The sequence below is a fragment of the Narcine bancroftii genome, chromosome 14 (genome assembly GCF_036971445.1).
Source record: "Narcine bancroftii isolate sNarBan1 chromosome 14, sNarBan1.hap1, whole genome shotgun sequence".
NCBI classification, from domain to species: domain Eukaryota; kingdom Metazoa; phylum Chordata; class Chondrichthyes; order Torpediniformes; family Narcinidae; genus Narcine; species Narcine bancroftii.
Window position 1 is genome coordinate 46,413,634 of NC_091482.1, and position 22,496 is coordinate 46,436,129.

General features: G+C 42.4%; 1 protein-coding gene across 4 annotated transcripts in view; it reads right to left on the reverse strand.

Moving 5' to 3' along the window:
* The window catches only part of adam10a (ADAM metallopeptidase domain 10a), a 135,829-nt gene that overhangs the window by 79,569 nt on the left and 33,764 nt on the right, over positions 1-22,496 (reverse strand). For 2 of the 4 annotated variants that reach the window (XM_069911538.1, XM_069911537.1), the window contains exon 1: positions 12,657-12,785. The exons of the other annotated variants lie outside the window; for them this stretch is intronic. The gene's annotated coding sequence lies outside the window, so the exon portion shown is untranslated. Of the gene's footprint in view, positions 1-12,656; positions 12,786-22,496 lie in introns of those variants that run through there. 4 annotated transcript variants of the gene reach the window in all.

Below are 22,496 nucleotides of genomic sequence, written 5' to 3' on the forward strand. Positions count from 1 at the left end.
CTCGAGCTCATCGGGGTACACCACGTAGAAGTATTGGGGGTTGGTTTGGAGCCGGTACACCCTTTCGACCAGATGGTCGGGGTTATGGCTCCTCACATTTCCAGAATTAGGACCAGCCCTGGGGTCGTCAGCCAAGACAGCAGCATGGTCCCAGTCTCAGATTTCCTGGGAAAATAAAACATATGTTCATGCAGGGTAGCATTCGTGGCAGCACTTAGGGGAGACATGATGGAGTGGAGTGCCTCTGGGAGGACCTCTTGCCAGTGAGAGACTGGAAGGCCCCTTGACCACAGGGCTAGGAGGATGGCTTTCCAGGCTGTGGTGTTCTCCCTTTCCAATGGCCTGTTTCCCCAGAGGTTGCAGCTGGTGGTCCTGTTCGTTGCAGTGATTCCGGACACAATTAATGTAGCTGGGGAAGCCAATTGGAGTGAAGAAATTACGCAGGGCTTGACGACTGTGGCAGCTGTCATGTCAGAGCAGGGGATGGCAAACGGAAAACTGGAGTACTCATCAATAACATTGAGGAAGTACACACCGCAGTCCGTAGAGGTCAGGGGTCCTTTGAAGTCAACACTCAGGGACAGGTGGTCTTTATCAACTGTTCTGTTGAGGTGGAAAAAGTGTGGGCTTTGACGAAATGGAACAACCTGGTGGTAGAGATCATTGTGAAGGGCTTATAAGTGGTCAATCTGTGCACAGGCCCCATGAGATAGGGCATCAGAAGGCTCACTGTGTTTCCTGGGCCGGTACAGGACATTTTAATTGGAGGTGAACAGTTTGACTCTCCACCTCAATATCTTGTCGTTCTTGATTTTACCCTATGTCAGATTATTGAACATGAAAACAACAGTTAGCAGGGTGAATAGTTTTTCCGGCCAGATAGTGTCTCCAGTGCTGCACTGCCTCAATAATGGCTTGAGCCTTCTTCTTGAGAGAAGAGTGTTAAATTTCGTGGCCCTGGAGAGTACGGGAAAAGAAAGCCATGCATGGTCGGATCATTAGTGGGACAAGGGGGTGGTGGTGTGTTCCAAGATGGTGGTAAAACCGCGAGGTAGCCACATTGTAGGTTGAGTAGGCCTCCATATTCTGGAGGGCCGTTTCCAGCGTACCTTCCAGCTCAACTGCTCTCTGCAGACTGAGCTCCTCTTGCTCCAATAGTCTTTGGGGGATGCAATTTGACCTGATCCCTGCAGTATCTGCAGGTCCTCCATGTACTCTGCAGCCATCACGGCCTTACATTCACAGGCCCTTCTGAGGTTTCATAGGACCCAGAAGAACTCCCCAGGCCGCTGCTTTCGGGTCACCAGGAGATGCCCTGGTGTAGACTTCATTAAATCTTTCATAGGTACTGGCCCTTTAGATTGTCCATGGCCTCCTGATATGACGCGGCGTCCCTGAACATTGAGCATACCAGGGTGCTGACTTGGGAGAGCAGTACCTGTAATTTGTCAGTCTCTGACCACACAGTGGCTGAAAATGAATGCCTAGAAACAGCATAAGCCAGAGTTTGAAGTTGGTAGATGCCTCAGGTGATTAATTTCCAGCTTCCCTGGCTTCAGAACTTGCTCCATTGTCAACCTAAAGCTTAATAAAATTGATGCACCATCAATGACTCCAAGAGACTGAAGATGGACAAACTGATATGCTTTTATTAGCTTTAGAACAAAAGTACATCCACGTTCTGCACTGGGCAGGGAGCCGTGCAATATCCTGGAGCCTGTGGGAGGAGCCACAGGCACCATCGGTCAATGGGTGTGAAGAAAGTACAAAAATCTGGAATGATTCCAAGTTCAAGGGGAAGTTAGGTAGAAAATTGCTGAAAGTGAGGGACATTACAGAAATACACTATATGGGTTACAAACACATCTTACAAGGATATAAAAACACAGAAGGCAAAACGAAAACAGCGATGATCTGGAATTCACACCTCTAAAGTGGAGGCATTCAGGACTTTTCTTTAAAGGCTCCTGCACATGCAGTCATTTACATTAATGATCTGGATGAGGGGATTGGATGTAATATCTCCAAATTTCCAGATGACACTAAGCTAGGAGGGGTTGTGTGCACGGAAGAGGGGGTCAGGAAGCTCCAGTGCGATTTGGATAAATTGAGGGACTGGGGAGATACATGGCAAATGCACTACAATGTGGATAAATGTGAGGTTATCCACTTTGGTAATACAAACTGGAGGGCAGATTACTATTTGAATGGCAATAGATTAAGAGATGGGGAAGTGCAGAGAGACCTAGGGGTACTTGTACATCAGTCTCTGAAGGCGAGCATACAGGTACAGCAGGCGGTTAAAAAGGCAAATGGTATGTTGGCCTTCATATCAAGAGGGTTTGAGTATAGGAACAAGGATCCTTACTGCAGCTGGACAGGGCCTTGGTGAGACCCCACCTGGAGTATTCTGTGCAGTTTTGGTCACCTTATCTAAGGAAGGATGTTCTTGCAATGGAGGAAGTGCAGAGGCGATTCACCAGGCTGATACCTGGAATGGCAGGAATGACTTATGAGGAAAGATTGCGCAAATTGGGATTATACTCGCTGGAGTTTAGAAGATTGAGAGGGGATCTCATAGAGACATATAAAATTCTGGCAGGACTGGACAGAATGGATGCAGATGGGATGTTTCCAATGGTGGGGGAGTCCAGAACCCGGGGCCATGGTTCGAGGATAATAGGCAAACAATTTAGAACAGAGATGAGGAGGAATTTCTTTACCCAGAGGGTGGTGAATCTGTGGAATTCATTGCCACAGAGGGCAGTAGAGGCAGGTTCATTAAATCTATTTAAGAGGGAATTAGATCTATTTCTTCAGTATAAGGGTATTAAAGGTTACGGAGAGAAGGCAGGGACGGGGTACTGAACTTTAAGATCAGTCATGATCTCGTTGAATGGCGGAGCAGGCTCGAAGGGTCGAATGACCTACTCCTGCTCCTATCTTCTATGCTTCTATGTTTCTAAATCCGTTTGCAGCACATGATGTAAATGAGATATGGGACTCTCCCCTAGATGCTAGTACAGACATGAAGGACTGAAGGTCCTCAAGGCAGCAACAAATCCAACCATTCCAAGGTATCATGGGGGAAAGAAAATAGGTCAAAAACATGCTTGCTGATATACTAAACTTTAGTAATCACACAAACAGGCCATACTATTGAGGGCTTGCAAACTGACCAGACCCACATGATTCCTTGAAAAGAAAGCGTCATTGTCTACAACAATGTCAAATGCTACCAAATCTCCACCTCCTCTCCCCTGCATAAAACGAAACACTGATATCCACTGAAATTCTCCATGAAGAATGGACACTGAACAAAAAAACAAAGAAAAATTAGAAACACGATTCCAATATTCATAAGCTAAAGATACATACAAAACAAAAACTGATTATTTACTCTGCACGAATGGGTGTGCCCACTGTCAAAGACCATGAAGAATAGAGATTGGTTAAAAAAAACAAAGCATGCTCTGTTCGAATAGAAATCCTGTCACGTGTCCAATTATGGTTAAGAACAATGATGTTTTCTTGAAGGTGGCAGGAGTTTAATCATTCCGACTCACAGTAGGGTATCATCAGGCCATGTGACAATTCCCAGTGCACATCCTCTCAACCCACTGGGACATGACAATATGACAACCATGCACACATGGGTCACAAAAATCCATGAGATCCAACCCCATCCTTCTGAATAACTTCCACTCTGAACATTAGAACAAGTCAACCAATACACCAAAAAAAGCACATTTACAAAGAGAAAAACCATTAACAGTGAAATCTTAAGCACTTAATTCTCAAGGATTCTATCTCGAGTATTAGAGAGGGCACAAGTTGGAACACTGAAGGGAAGAACTTTCCCAAAACATATGTAATCATCTTCCTAAATCTCAACTCATTAAAGCAAATGAAAAGGATTAAAATGCCGAAGTTTAATGCTGTAAAAATAAAGTTTGTGTTTAGAAATTAAATCAGGCTCAGTAGATACATCTATTCTTTCTCTGGTATGCTTTGCAAGCAGGACACAAAAGGTCAGAGAAAAACTAAATGAAACAAGCACTCCTTGAGCATTTTGATAAAACTGCACAGAAAATACAGAAACATGGAAGAGTGAAGTATCTCATTTTAATAAGGCAGTTCAAAATTTTACTCTACTTTCAGTAAACATGGATTACAACTCATCTTTATTCACTCAATAATTACTATAGGGCCAACCATGGCTCAGTTTCCACATCTAATTTGCCTGGAGAAAAATCTGAGGTAATACAACTTGCATCGTCACCTTTCCATTCTCAATTAAACCAAAACATTGGGAAATACTGACAATGGCTCCAAGATGAGAAATCACCCGATAATTGGGTGAGTTTTAAGAGGCTCAAGCTCCTACGGTTGACTTGGATGACAGACTGGAAGGCTTGCCGAGTCTTGGCTTCTCAAGATCTGACAGCCATTTCTGGGCCAGCCATTATTTTGCTGATGCAGGATTTTTACAAAGAAAAGCAGCTGGTGTGGATTTGTTGCCGCCATCTGTCCAGGGCAAAACACTGGTCAACCTCCAAGCCCACGTACAGAGCATCTGACCAAAGGCCCAAAGTTATCAATCTGCCATCTTCACCCTCTGTTTAAGGTGAGATAATGTACTATGTATATGTGCATGGTGTGTAGTACTCAAGCGGTGGCCAAAAACTTGTTTACAATTCCAGCATAAATTTGCTGCATGTGTATTCTATGCATTGGATAATGCAGGGAAAGATTGATTGCTTTTTTCAAATTCTCTCATTGACCTGCCCTTCTGTTTTGAAGTGTCCATGGATATGCAATCCATACCACTCAATATCCTTTCAGCTCGTGAACATTTCTGTTGTGTAGCATCTCTCCAAAATGCATCACTTTACAAATGTGGACTAAAGACTTTTTGGGACTTTTCTGTGTCAGGCCATTTTTTAATCACGAGGTTTTCTTTCCTCCTCGATGAAGCACACAGCTATCAAGAACGCCCAAACTCTAGTCGCGCGTCACCTTGTCTTGGGGGTGGATTCATATCCTGGTGGTGATGTACACCTCATCATTACAGGGTCTAAATCCTGGAATTGCAACTCGAATCACCTTGTGGGAGCACTTCACCAGAACTGTAAGAATTCAAGGCAATTATGAGGAGGCAATAAATATTGGTTTTGCCAACAATGCAGATGCTGAAAAATAAAAGACCAAATCATTTAATATATAAAACACAAATATTGGCCATATGGAACCTCTCAAAATAGACTTTCAATCACGCATAACTCTATTAACCATTAGTGTGCTACTAAGCCGATTTTGGATTCAGTTGTAACATTCCCTCAGATCCCATTTTAAAACCAGCCTGTCATATGGAATAAAACATGAAAGTCTGCAAACACCATGAATGAAGTGCTGGAGAAACTAAGAAGGTCTTTGTTATTTACCAATGCTTCCTTTATTAATGCCCCTTATTTAATTTCAGTACTCTCTCCCTCCTCTTCCAGTGTACCTCGTATTGACTGCCACATGGGTTCCCTTTTTCTACTACCCTATATTGCCCCTACCTTCGATGTGTCTCAGAATACAGGGGTTCTGGATTAAATGACCTTCCTCTTTTGCTTCGTGGGAGTATTTTGCTGTGCTTTAAATTTTATTTCTGGCAAGTCATAGAAACGCGAACAGAGCATCTGCTGAGTGGTGTAGACCCTTGATGTTTGCTGCTGCTCTTCGACGGCATCAATCTCTGTAGATGTTCTCGAAGGTGGGGAGGGTTTTTACTTCTGATGTACTGGAGTGTCCATTCCCTATAGCTAGGCTTTCCACTCAGAGGTATTGATGCCCCCATACTAGGCCACGATGCAGCCGGTCAACACACTTTCTGTACCAGGGCATCGATGTCATTCTAAGCCTCAGCAAGCTCCTGAGGAATTCAAGATGCTGACATCCATTCTTCACGATGACATTTGTGTGTTGTGACCAGTAAAGGTCCTCCAAGATAGTGACTCCCAGGAATTTAAATTTGCTCACTCTCTCCACCTCTGATCCCCCAATGATCACTGGATCGTTCACTTTTGTGGATTTTTGTCAGGGGAAAACCAATCAGCTGCTTTGGTGACATGGAGTGCAAGGAGGTTGTTATTGGTGCACCATTCAGCCAGGTTTTCCATCTTAATCCTGTGTGCTGACTCATACCTCCTTTTATACAGCCCACTACGGTGATATTGTCAGCGAACTTGTAGATGGTGTTATTGTCATAACGAGCCATAGTCATAGATGTAAAGTGACTACAGTAGGGGGTCTAAGAACGCAGCCCTGCGGTGCTCCAGTACTGATGGAGATTGTGGAAGAGATGTTTAACCAGCTGGTTAAAGTAACCATAATATACATTATGCCAAGTAAACTCTGTGTACAGATGCGCAATAGAATTGATAGCAAAGAGGGGAGAGTTGGTTGCAGAGGACGTTAGTAGACTAAGGGCAGCATGGCTAGCATAGTGGTATTACAGCACAAGTGACCCAGGTTTGAATCTGGTGCTGTCTGCAAGGAGTTTGCACGTTCTCCCCGAGTCCACGTCGGTTTCATCCAGGTGCTCAGGTTTCCTCCCATGTCCAAAAACGTACGGAGGTTGCAGGTTAATTGGGGTATCTGGATGACACAGACTCATGGGCCAGAAGAGTCTGTTACCGTGCTCTATGTCTATATTAAAGATTAAAATTAAAAGGATATGGGGGCGTGGCAAGATGGCGTAAGAATCAGACGTGCCTTCCAGTCCTCTCCTGACTCTATCTTATTGTTTTGTCTAGAAATGCCCGTTAAAATTCTTTAAAAGTTTAGATAATTTCAGTGCTGTTAGTTTAACTTATGATGGTACAATTGGTGGAAAAGAGCAAAAAAAAACGACAACAGATCATCAAAAAACTACATTTTCCAAAAGTTCAAGTTTTGGAGCCTACCTACAGGAAAGACACCGGGTCTCAGCGTGAAATGGATCCCAGGAGAGAGGTACAGTGTTCGGATGTAGAGCTCTATGTTACATCAGTAGAGCCCCCTAAAGAGGGCATCAAACAGCCTTTAGAACAAAGAGTTACTCAAAGGCATTTGTCAGCTGTAGAGGTGGCGCTGCAAATTACATCTCTTGAGATACAAGAACCTATACAACTTGATGTACTGGGAGAATTTAATCCATTATGGACTGGGGAAAACCCCAGCCAGCGTCCTCCAGTCATTGCTGGAGAGGTTGTGGCTGGGGTTTCCACACGCAGTCATACTACAAGGAAGGCAACCAGAATGAAGGAAGGAATAGAAGATCCTTTGGAGAAGAAGCAGGAATCTGTTGAGCCAAAATCTCTTCCAATTGAAAAGATTTTTGTGAATCTTGAATCTAAATTATCTTATACAATGCAGGTATTATTCAAGATTATGACTGAACTTGGTACTAGGTTTAATACTTTGGTGAAAATACATTCTCAACAGATGGCTGAGTTTGGAGCTTTTAAGCTTGAAGTGAGAGATAAATTTAATTCGTGTAAAGAAGATATAGACGAAATACGGGATCAAGTTTTTGATGTGACCAAAATGGTCAAAGACTTACAAACTCAAAATAAAAATTTGGTGAAAAAGATTGATTATTTGGAAAACCAATCCAGACGGAACAATATAAAGATTATTGGTTTGCCGGAAGGTATGGAGGGACCAGACCCAAGAAAATTTTTTTCTGAATGGATTCCGCAGGTGTTGGGTCAAGAACATTTCCCGGAAGGTATAATACTGGAACGTGCTCACAGAGCCTTGCGTAGAAGACCTATTTCAGGTCAAAGTCCAAGACCTGTTTTGGTTCGTTGCTTGAATTATTACGACAGATAAATAATTTTACGAGTGGCTATTAGAAATACACAACAGAGAAAATCACCCTTGATGATTCAAAATAATAGAGTTTTCTTCCATGCGAATTTGAGTCAAGAAGTTATGTTCCAACGACGGGAATTCAATCCTGCTAAAGAGTTGTTGTGGAAGAAAGGTTATAAGGCAACCTTTAGATATCCAGCTGTTTTGAAGGTTTTTCAAGATGGTTGCCAACCAAAGTTCTTTGATTCTCTGAAGGAAGCTATAGCATTTGCTCAAGAGCTGCCAATTACTCAGTTTCAACAGAGACATAGTCCGCCGCGATCTCTAAGGAGACAAGAGATGGAAGAAAAGAGCCGTGCTCCAAGAAGGAATGGTTGTAATGGTGACTCGGCAGTTGGAGTTGATTAAAAGAAGAGTTGTCCTTTTTTTTTTCTCTAATGTTTTTTTTTTAAAAAAGGGATATTAAATAGTTTAAGATGAAGTGAGAGTTGGGGGAGAGAACTGGATAGGCACTATTTCCTGAAAGTCATCTGCTACGTGAGTTATCTCACACTCAATTTTTTGGGAGTTACCGCATTGCACGGTTTAGACGGGAGGGGGTATTTTTAACCTCCTACCCGTTTTTTTTTTCCTTTTTTTTGTATTATTAGATTAAAGAGTGAAGGGGTTTTAAAAATAAAAAAAAAGCACAAGAAAGTATTTGATTGTTTAAAAAACTAAAAATTGATGTGGTTTTTTTGGTAAAGTTTATTCAGTAGATAAGGAATATCTGAAATTTAAATGTGAATGGGATGGATAAGGTTTTTTTTATATATTTTTTCTTTAACTTTAAGGTGAAAGGAGTGGTAATTCTGGGTATATTATTTTGCTATTTTAGTTATAGAACGAGGGGAATAATGGTGAAAGTTATAAATTGAATTGTACAATTTTTGTTTGTGGTTTATGCTCCATTTGTTGAAGATATAGATTCCGTTGTAGATGTATTTTTATTATTCGGATCTTTGAATTTTAACGTAATGATTGGGGATATTTAAATGTGGTATTGGAGCTTTTATTGGATAACTAAGAGTAAAAGGGAAAAATGGTGGAAGAGTACTAAAACTGAATTGTACAATGCTTAATGAGGTTTGAATTTTGTTTTAAGATGGTGGTTTATGTGACTAATATGATGATAGATGTGAAGTTAGTTGATATTTGGTGAAGGTTTATCTCTATAGAGAAAGTTTTTTTTTCATCTTTTTTTCCATGCTACAATTTTTTTTTAAGAATTGATTATTGTTTAAGAATTTTTGATAGATAATGTTACTAACTTTACTAATTTTTTATATTAAGTTTGAGTTAAATATATGTTTCATCTTAACTCCGATTGTTAAATATATGCATTTAAGTTTGATTTAAATATGTTTTTTAAGTCTGATATCTTAGTATTAATTACTTTTCTTTTTGTTAGTATTTTAATCGGTAATGTTTTTGTTTTTTTTGTATTATATTATTAACTTTATTAATTCTTCACTCTTTATTTTGGGGAGGGAATGGGGGGTTGGACTAATTTGAGTTGGGTTATTAATGCATAATAATTATTGGGGAGGGTATAGTTTATTTAGATTACTGATACTGTATTGTAATTTTATTATTTTATTCTTAATTTTTTTTTAATGTAATCCTATATGTTATTCATGTTATAAAATCTTAAATAAAGTTTAAAAAAAAAATTTAAAAGGATACAGTTGTACATTGAGAGAGAAAATACGTGGATTTAAGCTCTCGCCCTTCACATCTGCCAATGCAATGCTTCTTCAGTTCAGTCACAGATTTAATGAAGCCAATTCTGACAAATAACATTTTGATAATAGTAATTTTAAGGGAGTAACATCATTGGTATCACATATCACATGGGTATCACATGGGTATCACATGGGTATCACATGGGTATCACATATCACATGGGTATCACCATGAGTATCACATATCACATGGGTATCACCATGAGTATCACATATCACATGGGTATCACCATGGGCATCTCATGGGTATCACATATCACATGGGTATCACCATGGGTATCTCATGGGTATCACATATCACATGGGTATCACCATGGGCATCTCATGGGTATCACATACCACATGGGTATCACCATGGGTATCTCATATCACATGGGTATCACCATGGGTATCTCATATCACATGGGTATCACCATGGGTATCTCATATCACATGGGTATCACATATCACATGGGTATCACCATGAGTATCACATATCACATGGGTATCACCATGGGTATCACATGGGCATCACATGGGCATCACATGGGCATCACATGGGCATCACATGGGCATCACATGGGCATCACATGGGCATCACATGGGCATCACATGGGCATCACATGGGCATCACATGGGCATCACATGGGCATCACATGGGCATCACATGGGCATCACATGGGCATCACATGGGCATCACATGGGCATCACCTATCACATGGGTATCACATATCACATGGGTATCACATATCACATGGGTATCACCATGAGTATCACATATCACATGGGTATCACCATGGGCATCTCATGGGTATCACATATCACATGGGTATCACATATCACATGGGTATCACACATCACATGGGTATCACATATCACATGGGTATCACATATCACATGGGTATCACATATCACATGGGTATCACCATGAGTATCACATATCACATGGGTATCACCATGGGCATCTCATGGGTATCACATATCACATGGGTATCACCATGGGTATCTCATGGGTATTACATATCACATGGGTATCACCATGGGCATCTCATGGGTATCACATATCACATGGGTATCACCATGGGTATCTCATATCACATGGGTATCACCATGGGTATCACATAATCCACTGAATGGTAAATAGAGCAAACCAGATCTACCGGGGAATGCAGTATTGAAGTAGGAAAACCAGTCTTTTTTTTTAAAAAAAGACATACATTATTAATCTCAGCTATTTTTTAAAAAAAGACATGCACAGTTCAGTTTTCATCCACTTCTTTATAGACCAAAACCATAGAACTATAGAGCCTTGGTTCTACCATTAGCTAATTTCAAAAGGTAGATGCTTTTGCAAAAGGAATGATGCTTCAATAAAAATCATTTTGATGATCCACTGAATGGTAAACTAATTTGAGCCCATCCATTACTTCCACAACTGAAATGTTTTTTTGTTTAAAAAAAAATCACTCGTCTATTGGTAAGAAAGCAATGGACAATCACCTCACCACACAGGTTGGTTGGCAAAACTTGGACAAAAGTTTGCCAAAGGTTCAGAAAGCAGAGAGTCAGTATTGGTGAGGGAGGCCAGAACTAAGGGACGTAGCCTCAAGATTCAAGGTTGTAGATATGAAGATGAGGAGGAGCTACTTTTCCCAAAGGGGGGTGAATCTGTGGAATTTACTGCCTATTGAAGCAGTGGAGGCGACCTCAGTAAATATACTTAAGACAAGGTTGGGTAAATTTTTACCTCATCGGGATATGGGGAAAAGGCAGGTCGGTGAATGATGATGGCCTATCATCAGATTAGGCCATCCAGCAGGCTGGACGGGCCAGATGGCCAACTCCTGTTCCCATTTTTTATGTTCATGGAATAAAAGAATGTTTCAAACTGAGGCAAACAAGCCTCAAAGATGGTTGAGAAGAAGTCAGTGCTCAGGGCAAGAGGGTACAAGAATGGTTCTCGGAATGAGGGATTTCAGCAACACTCCAGAAGAGGGAAGTTGGGATGGTTTTCCTTGGAGCAAAGAAGAAAAAGATTTGACAAAGGCACACAAGATCTTGAGAGTTTCTGGGGTAAGAATAGTAACAGGAAAGCTGCAATCAAGGACCTGTGGACATAGCTATACAGGGCCAGCATGAGAAACAGGAGAATACTCAGAAAGTTTGCTGCAAGATGGGAGAGGACGATCTTTTCTCATTTCAATCATCAAGGTTCATTGGATAGACACTTAAAAGGAAAGCCAGAGGGCTCCAATGTAAGAGCTGGGAAATGGGACTTTGCACTTTCAAAGAACCAGCAAATAGACCTGATGGGCTGAATGACCTCCTCATCATCTCAGTACAAAGATGAACAAGCAACATATTCCTTTGGTTCAAACATCAAATTGGCACAGACCTGGGCTAAATGGTCTCTTCTGTGCCAAAGACTTGAGATCCTAAAGCCAAGCATGCAGATTGAACACCATTCAAGCGCAAAGGTTTTCACAAACGTCACTGAAGGATTTCCATAAACTACTCTTATTCACACAAAACTGTTGATAAAAAAATGTAGGAAATAGATACTGTTGCAAGCAATTTGGCCACATCATGAAGAGGGTGCAATTACACAAGACTTTTGTTCCACACCCTCCCTGCCATCATAACAACATATTTCAACCTTGGCTGACCTCCTATTCCATAAATCAGCTTGTCAACAGTTCTGCTGCCATCTCCAATTTTCACTTATTTGTCGTGTCTTCTGCCATTGCCAGACATTGGCTCCCCATTCCTCCAACTCTTGCTCAATCCTGGAGCATAGACCTCAAAACATCACAGCCCTTGGGCCCAATGTTGTACTCATCTAAATGAACCTACCCCATAACAAACTAAACCCTCCCTTCCTCACAACCATAACCTTTTTTTAAAAAACATCCATTTTCCTGTCTAAGAGTCTTTTAAAGGTCCCTATAGTACCAGCCTCCACTGCCAACCTTGGCAATGCATTCCAAGGACCCAGCACTCTGTCCAATAAACTTGCCTGACGATTCCCCTAAACTTTTCTCCACTCACCTTAAACAGAAGTTACCCCAGGAAATAAGTGCTGACTGTCAATGTACTCAGTTTAACCATCGGCATCCTCAGTAAAAACTTCACTGGTCATCCCACCACCCTTTTCCACAGTCCAGCACTCAAACACTCAGTTCTTCTGTTGACAGCCTTCGAAGGTCACCCATTGTTACATTGTTAACCGTCATCCTGAAGTCATACCTGTCCAACACCTGTGAATCCCCTTTTCTTTGTCACTGCCTCCTTCACAAAGGTTTGCACCATTGACCAAGATTGGGAGCACAAACCCCAGTGGCTCCTTTCACTTGGTGTCCATTTATCACAGATGGTGCCTCAGTAAGATGTTTCAAGGATTCTCTACCAGCTCTCGCTGGCTATCCTGCTAACTCACTTCCACCACTCTGCTTCTATCCTTCAAATAGGGCCAAGATAGTGGAGCTGCTGGCTCAGAGCCCTAATGATCTTGGTTCGATCCTGACGACTCGTGGTGTTGATGTGGACAACCTATTCATACTGTGGCTACATGGGTTTCCTTCAGGTGGCTTAGTTGCTTCCTTCCAATAATGTGCAAGTTTACAGTGTCCAAGTAACCTCTGTGTGCAGACGGGCAACAGAATTGACAGCGATGAAGGGGTGGCAGTGAACATTAGGAGGTTAATAGGATTGGACAGCATGCAATGCTCTTACAGCACCGTGTTTTAGCCCATGTTTGAATCCGGCACTGTTTGCAAGGACTTTGTGTGTTCTCCACTGGTCTGCATCGGCTTCCTCCAGCTGCTCTGGTTTCTTCCCACCCACCAAAGCAAATGGGGTTGTAGGTTAATTGGGGTATTTTGGCAGCACGGGCTCGTCTGTTATTGTGCTGTGTGTCTAAATGTGTTTAAAGTGCGTCATGAGCTAGTATAAATACAAAATAGGTAGAATGGCCACATTCTGTGACACCAGGAAAGATGGAAATTTCCAATGCATGCAATATTTTGCTTCCGCTTGCAAAGTCAGCAATGGTAAAGACACTCCAATCCTTGTGTTCTTTTCATATGCTTTGATTAGCTTACTTCATTTCAAATATACTTATCATTTTAATTGTGTATTCTGATTACCGTTCTGCATTAGAAGTTCCCTGCATGCAACTTTGGTGCGCAATTAAATTAACCGAACGATATTTCATCTCACTCATTAAAGGAAGTGCAACTTTAGCTATGCGGCAGATCATTGTTGTATGGGTACTGGTTCCTCTAGCACGACTCGCTTATAATTAGACAAAATCCATTCATGCAAAGACAATAATGCACATCTCTTGTACAAGCACAAGTTAGTCCATGTCAATAACTGTCTCGACAGGAAACCCTGCAGGTTGCGAGGAAAAACACACAAACTTGCTGGAGAAACTCACCAGGTCACGCAGCATCCATTGGAAGTAAAGGGCAACTAACGTTTCAGACCTGAGCCCTTCGTCAGGCATAAGCAAAACCAAGTACCTGAATAAAAAGGAAGAGAGGAGAGGAGGGTGGAAGGGGTAGGGGTGGAGCACAGGCCAACAAGTTGAAGTACTCCACATCATGGATTCCCATGTTAGCATTGCATCACCACTAGCCTTTTTTTTTTTTAATTTTGTCCTCCCAGATTCAAAATAGTAATCATTAATCTCATTTTTCTGTCTTTTCCAAATGTGAACAATGCAGAAGAGGAGGTTTGGATCTTTAAAGCGTCAATTAAAAAGCAATACAGTTGCTTTCCAGGCAATATTTTTGTAAGCAAAAGACAGAAGAGCAGATGAAAACCCAAGAGGTCATCCATCCACTTTAGAAAAATTGGACAACAAGGTGCTAAAGAAACTGAGCAGGTCAGTCAACATCTTGGATCAGGTCCCATTATCAAGACTAAAGCGGGAAGGGGAGATAGCAAGTATATCTGGGGTGGAGAAGAAAGAGAAGCTGCAGAGGTGATAGATACGGGAGTGCACGTGCTAGTGGTGGAGAAACAGACAAAGGGAGACCATTGGAAATGATGGGGAAAAAAAAAGAACAGGAGTGAAAGATCATGGAAACAGCAGGAGCAGATAAGAGGTGGAAGTTAACCGAAATTAGGAAAAAAATTAGGGAGACATGGTTGGCATAGACGTTAGCACAATCTCATTTCAATGCCAGTGACCCAGGTTCGAATCCGCTGCAATTTGTATACTCTCTCTGTGACAGGAGGGGTTTTCTCCAGGTGCTCCCGTTTCCTCCCACCCTCCAAAACCTACAGGTTGTAGTTTAATTGGGCAGTATGGGTTGAAATGGCTAGAATTGACTTCTACCGTGTTGCAAAGAAACATTCATGCCATTGGGCTTAATGCCATCCAGGAGCAATATGATGTGGTATCCCTTACATTTATAGGTGTCCTCGCACTGGCAATGGGCAAGGTGGGAATGGTGAAGACAAGTGAGTTCCAGCTCAGACCCACAGAGTATGTGTTTGGTAAGATGGTCACCCAATCTGGCCACAATCGTGTTTCTCTTTTTCAAAAATTGCAGTAGGCAATTACAGAGAAACCTGAGAATGCTTGTGGGCGAATCTCAAAAAGTTAGTTTGCAGGCGAAGGAGGTAATCAAGCAGGCAAAATGGGATTTAAACAAGAAAGTCTGCAGTGCTGGAGAACCTTAAGGGATGAGGTATGTGAGAAAGGAGATAGAAAGTGGGGCGAGACAGACAGAGCTGGGGGAAGGTGGCGAGTGCTCAACCTCTGCTCTGGGCGTCGCAATAGCGGGGATCTCCAAGTGGCCACCCCTTTCAATTCCCCACCCCCTTCCCTGACTCTCCATGCTCTTGTGCGCTGCCAGACTGAGGCCACCTGCAAATTGGCTGAACCACACCTCATTTTCTATATGGTCACCCTCCAACCGGATGGCATTAACAGTGACTTCTCTGCCTTTCATTACCAGAGGGATTGAATTTAAGAGCAGAGAGGATCTGCTGCAACTACAGGGTCCTGGTGAGGCTGCACTTGGAGAACCACACGCAGTTCTGGTCTCCTGACTTGAGGCAGAATGGACTGGGTTTGGAAGTGATGCAGAGGAGTTTGACCAAGTTGATTCCAGAAATGAGTATCAGATTGAGTAGTCTAGGATAATACTCACTGGAATTTAGAATGATTGGGCAGGGTGACTCAATCAAGGAACACGTAACAATGACATCTGAATTACTAGGTTTCTGTACCATAAAATATGATCACACATTTAGCCATTCCTACAATTAGATTTGGCAGTACCTCAATGCTCTCAATTACTTGTAAAGCCTGACATTTCAAATTCCTTCCAAACCCAAAAGGAACATTTCACAGAATAGTTTTCAGATGGGCTTAAACAATTGTGCCAAAACAAAGATTCGGAAACCTAAGCAAATAGAAAGTTACAAATCAATACGAACTGATTGAACTACATTCTCCTAGTGTTCAGCTTTGGCAACTAATCAAATCATTCATGAAAACAAAGAAAGATCTCCAACAATAACATAGTGATATCGAAGACCTTCAAAGGACTGCAGAAAAAACCTGAGCAGACCTACATAACATGATACTGTCTGCATAATAAAACACACCCGACAGTTTGAATAATTTGTAAGGTTTACACAGCAGAGCAGGCAAGTTTTGAACAAGACAAAGTCCTTGCCACATTGCCTGGACATTAAACTCAAAGTCCAGTGCTGTGGTCCCAATATTCCGCTATTCCTCAGGAAATTGGCAAATGCCTCCTGAACGTGTGCAAGGTCGAATCTAGAGTAGATTCAATGCATCCATTCGCATTAAATGGAGATACAAGATGAAACTTGGTCATTTTTGAAAATTGTTATTACATTGCCACAAAATGTTAAGTCCTTCACTTTGGCTATTAAAACCACTGTTTAAGATGCAAGTGAAATAAAAAAGTCTGCAGACACATTGATTGTAGTTAAAACACACCAAAATGCTGGAGGAACTCGGCCAATCTTTGAGCGTCCACAGGAGACAAAGATATATCGCTGATGTTTCGGGCCTCAGAATGAGTAAAAAAAAGGAAATCTAAGATTACAGATAATGCTGGGTAGGGGAGGAATCCAGACCAACAAAAGGTGCTAATTGGTTATGGCAAGGGGAGAGCTGAATATTGATTATGTCTGTGCGAAAGGAAATGGGGGGGGTGGGGTCGAGACAGACTGAGCTGGGAGAAGTGAAGAGGAATTAACGAGAGGCAGAGAAGTCACTGTTAATGCCATCTGGTGTTGTTTAGCCAATTTGCAGGTGGTCTCAGTCTGGCAGCGCACGAGACAGGGAAGGAGATGGGGAATTGGAATGGGTGGCCACTTGGAGATCCCCGCTATTGCGGTGGCCACATCAGAGGTTGAGCACTCGTCACCTTCCCCAGCTCTGTCTGTCTCGCCCCACTTTCTATCTCCTTTCGTATAGACATAATCAATTCTCACTTCTCCCCCTTATCATATCCAATTAACACCTTTTGTGGGTCTGGACTCCTCCCCAACCAGCATTTTCTGTACTCTAACAGCTCCGGGTTTTTTTTTTACTCATTCTGCTTATTCCTTGAAGAAAGGCTTTGTCTGCCATGGACACTGAAAAACTGGCTGAGCTCCTCCAGTATTTCTATGTTTTTAATAGCCAAAGAGCCTGGGCCAGAGGGTCAACTGGTTATCCAAATACTTCAGAGAATGGGGCTTGCTGGGTCAAGATTCTTTTATTGTCATCTAATAATACAAAACTGGAAATATGGGCCATACAGTTGGCACAGTGCCAGTGATGGAGTCCGAGGTTCCAATCCTCAGCTGTCTGTAAGGAGATTATAAGCTCTCCTCATGTCGGCGTGGATTTTCCCCGGGGGCTCTGGTTTCCTTCAAAACATACCAGGGGGTGTAGGTTAATTAGGTGTAAATTGGGTGGCATGGATGCATGGGCTGAAATAGCCTGTTACTGTGTTGCACGTCTGTCTTGGGTAAACTTATATCTCTCACTTTGTTCGTTTTAGATTGGTCACAGTGTGTGAGCTACCGAAAGAAAATAGACACACACCGAGAGCAGTTCAGTTATACAAATGTTTATTACAAATTCAAAAGCTGATTTCAAACTACAATATGCAAGCCCTTCCCAACTATACTTATCAACACCCAGACTGGTCCCAACTGCCGAAGTGAGGCAACGACTGCACACTTGTAGTAGGTTGTCAGGGCTCCACCTCCCCCGACCGGGACGTTGGCTGGACTCTAGAAGTTCTTCTTGCTGAGAGATGTTGCCGCCTCTTGGAGGGTCTCAAACTTCAGCAGCGGGACCATGGCTTATATTACCCAAAAACTGTTTACCCAAGCACCTATTCCCAGCACAGCAATAAAGATAAACGAGCAAGCTAGCATGCTAGGCTTCTATCGAATAACATAATTTTCAGCTTATCACTAGGCCTCTGAGAATCTGTGACCAAATCAAGCAGGAAGATTAAATGTTCTTGGTACAGATGTCCTTTCGTCAGATAACTGCATCTCTGGCCCCTTGGTGGAATTTAGCTTATGTCTGCTGATTCTAAAACACAAGCAGGTTCTCAGCCTTGCAGAAACAAAGGCTTCAAAAGTAAAAAAAACATGGTTTAAATCTTCCATTACAATGTCTAAATTCAAATTACACAAAATTGCCTTCTGCCTGCCATAAGGCAAAGAGTCGCCGTTAGTAGTAAAACACGAAAGTCTGCAGACTTGAAGTCAAAAAACAAAGCTGGAGAAACTCAGCGGTTCAAACAGTGTCCTTTATGTAGCCAAGATAAACATACATAACCAACTTTTTTTGGCTTGAGGCCTTCATCAAGGTTTGGAAAAATGACGGCAGCCGTCCGAACAAAATGGTTGGGACGGGGAGGAACCACGGTCCCACAGGCATTGGAGAGATTGATGATCAAGAACTTAAATCTGTCTACTGCCTTCACTAAGACTGACAAGGGGAGTGAGGTCCACTCCTCTTCTGGATGTCTGTGACATGAAGGGAGAGCTTACTGCCACAACACTAACCACAAGTTCCTTTGAACATTCCATCTTGACAGTGGTGGGATCTGCAGATTTGTCGTCGAGTTGGGCTGGCATTTGGTAACGTAGTCAAGGGTGTACGGGGAGTATAGTTGAGTTCGCAGCCTTTCAGGGGACCAGTGTTCAAAGAAATTGGACAGGAGGGAGGGTGTTTGATCCTCATTGATTGCAAGGTACAGTTGCAGTGGGGGCTGCTGAGACCAAATTCCCAGAATTTGGGGAGAATTTATTTGAGACCATGGGGTACTGCAGCAGGGTCAGGGCACGGAGACTAAAAATTGACAAGTCACATTGCAGTTGTACAAGGCTTTGGTGAGGCCACATTTGGAATTCAGTGTGCATTTTTAAAATCACCCTATGACCAGAAGGATGGAGAGGATAGAAGACCTTCACCAAAATGTTGCTTGGAATAGAGTACTAGCTGATAGAAAAGGTTAGACAAACCTGGTCTTCACTGGAACAGAGGGGTAACCTGATAGAACTACAGGTATATAAAATTACAAGGTAGACATGGTCATTTTATCTCCTAGTGTCTGACAAAGTTTAAGGTGTGTGGGGGGGGGGGGTTAAAATTAAATTTGTAAGTTTAAAAAAATGTGTGGAATACACTATTAGGGCAGAAAGAAGTCAATAAGATAGCAATATTAGAGCATTCAGAAAGGGACAAGAGCCAGGAAATAAAGGAGCACAGACCGTATGGGATTGATCGAGATGGCATCATGGTCAGCATGGCATAGTGAGCCAAAGAGCTGATCGGTGTTGTAAATGTGTTCACGCCGACAAGACTTAAAAGAACAGTAACAGCACCCCACATTAATGCGAAGATACCTTTATAAATAAAAAGGCACAGGAGATGAAAGGACAACACAAAAGCTGCATGTTATGACAGAAACAATAGAGTGGAAAATGAAAACAGTCATGTACTTGGGTAGAAAAAAAAATAAACAAGCAGACTATTTTCTAAATGGGGAGAAAATTGAAAATATCCTTATACAGGATGGCCCAAAGGTAAACGCAGATCGAGTCAGCAAATTCAATGGTGGCATTCAACTTAAGAGGAATAGAGCACAAGAGCAGGGATGTGATGGTGAGGCTTTGGAAGGCCCTGGTGAGATCTCAGATGGAGTTTTGAAAGCATTTTTGGGCTCCTCATTTGAAAAGAATGAGCTGACGTTGGAGAGGGTTCAAAGGAGGTTCACTAGGACAATTCCGGGAATGAAAGGATGTTTGACAGCACTTGGCCTGTACTTGTTCGAATTTAGGAGAATGAAGGGGGATCTCACTGAAACATTTTGAGCGTTGAAAGGCACGGACAGAGTAGATTTGGAAAGGTTTTTTCCCCACGATGGGAGAGTTTAGGACAAGAGGACACAACTGCAGGATTGAAGGGAGTCCACTTAGAACAGAGATGTGGAGGAATTTCTTCAGCCAGAGGGTGGTGAATCTGTGGAATTTGTTGCCACAGATGGTTGTGGAGGCCAGGTCATTTGGTGTATTTAAGGCAGAGATTGATAGGTTCTCGATTAGCCAGGGCATCAAAGGTTATGGGGAGAAGGTCGGGCTGTGTGGGAATTGGATCAGCTCATGATTTCTAATTTAATCTCCAAAGTGCAACACCTTACACTTGTCAGAGTTAAATTCCATCCACCATTCCTTGGCCCATTTTTCCAGTTCATCTTGATCAATGGTTCTCAACCTTTCATCACCACACTCACATAGCACCTTAAGTAATCCCCTAAGGTACCTTGATGAAGGGCTCATCCCAAAACATTGGTTATGTATCTTTATCTTTGCTATATAAAGTACATTGATTGACCTGCTGAGTTTCCCCTGCATTGTGTTTGCATTTCAATCTCCCTCCTGTATGCTGACTTGTTGCCCCTTTTTGTACATTCCCCCACAATGGTATGTTTGTCAATGGTCTTATTGTTGTACAGAGCCACACAGACATAGGTGTAAAATGAATAGCATAGAGAGCCAAGAAGGCGGCCCTATGGTGCTCCGGTACAGATGGATATTGTGGTTGAGATGTTCTTACCAATCCTCACCGACTGCGGTCTGGAGATGAGGAAATTCAGGATCAAAATAAAGTGGGATATTGAGGTGCACCTGCACCTCTTATTCCTCAGAGGCCAGAGGGCATTTAGCACATCACCAGCATCCCTCAAAAGGTGCATCATTGCAAACATCTCATCAGGGTACATTACTGGAAACTACTCTGCCCAAGACTGCAGATATCACACATACCCCTCCTCTCCTACAACTCCTGTGGTCTTGGAAAAGCAGCCAACATACTGAAAGACTCCTCCCACCCCCACGGTCTCATCCCCCTCTTCTCGTCAGGAAGATTCTTGAGCACAAGATCACATACCTCCAGATTCCAGAAAAACTTATTTTGCAACAACAGATCCTCTGCAATGCTGAACTTTTATGCTGCATTTTACTTGTTGTACTACATACGAGCTATCAACACAACATGGTCACAAAACAACCTCTATCACAGTATCTAGACAGGCTTGAACTTAGATTGCGGAGTGGGGCTTGGGAAAAGACCAATTGCCTCCAATGTCAAGGAAAGTGTGTGACCGTCAATATTTTTAAAAAAACCAAATTAACTAATCATGGCAGTAATTCTGGCTGAAGGATCTCCCCGGGCACATTGGCTTCCATATTCATTACAAGAGCATTGACACATCTGAGATCTTTCACGGACTATTGAAGGCCATAATATTTTGATGTCACAAAAGGCACAATACTGCTATCATCCATTACTTAATGTCAGCAGTGGAAAATTAAGAATGATCCTGCTTCATTACCTGATTAGAAATCAAGGACAAATTTTTAGTGAGGCTCAAATAATAGATTAAAATGTCCAAAACAAATTTTGCAGAACCACTTTTTTAAAAAATCTTCAATTGCCATTGGCCAAATCCAAAGCAAACACCATATTCCTTGCATTCAGTGGCGTTCATCTGTACACAAAGATAATCAATAATTGTCTGTCATACATCCAATGTCATGCCGACTTGGATCCACAATGTGCATTTCTCCAAAGTTGTGAAGACAGACCCCAATGTAAACCAAGAAGTTTAGTTGTTTCACATCAAGTTATGTCAATTGTATTTACTTTCATTACAAACCATTAACAACCTATAACATTTAGCTCTTGAAGTCAGCTTACGTTGGCTCAGAAATGGTGAAGAAAATTTTCACGGACTTGCTCACAAATTGGCGTTGCTACTCTAAAATCTTCTTTCTTTCTTTCTTCTTTGGCTTGGCTTCGCGGACAAAGATTTATGGAGGGGTATGTCCACGTCTGCTGCAGGCTCATTGGTGACTGACAAGTCCGATGCGGGACAGGCAGGCACGGTTGCAGCAGTTGCAAAGGAAAATTGGTGGGTTGGGTTTTTCCTCCTTTGTCTTTTGTCAGTGAGGTGGGCTCTGCGGTCTTCTTCAAAGGAGGTTGCTGCCCGCCGAACTGTGAGGTGCCAAGATGCACGGTTGGAGGCGAGATCAGCCCACTGGCAGTAGTCAATGTGGCAGGCACCAAGAGATTTCTTTAGGCAGTCCTTGTACCTCTTCTTTGGTGCACCTCTGTCTCGGTGGCCAGTGGAGAGCTCACCATAGAACACGATCTTAGGAAGGCGATGGTCCTCCATTCTGGAGATGTGACCCACCCAGCGCAGTTGGGTCTTCAGCAGCATGGATTCGATGCTTGCGGACTCTGCCAGCTCGAGTACTTTGATGTTGGTGATGAAGTCATTCCAATGAATGTTGAGGATGGAGCGGAGACAGCGCTGATGGAAGCGT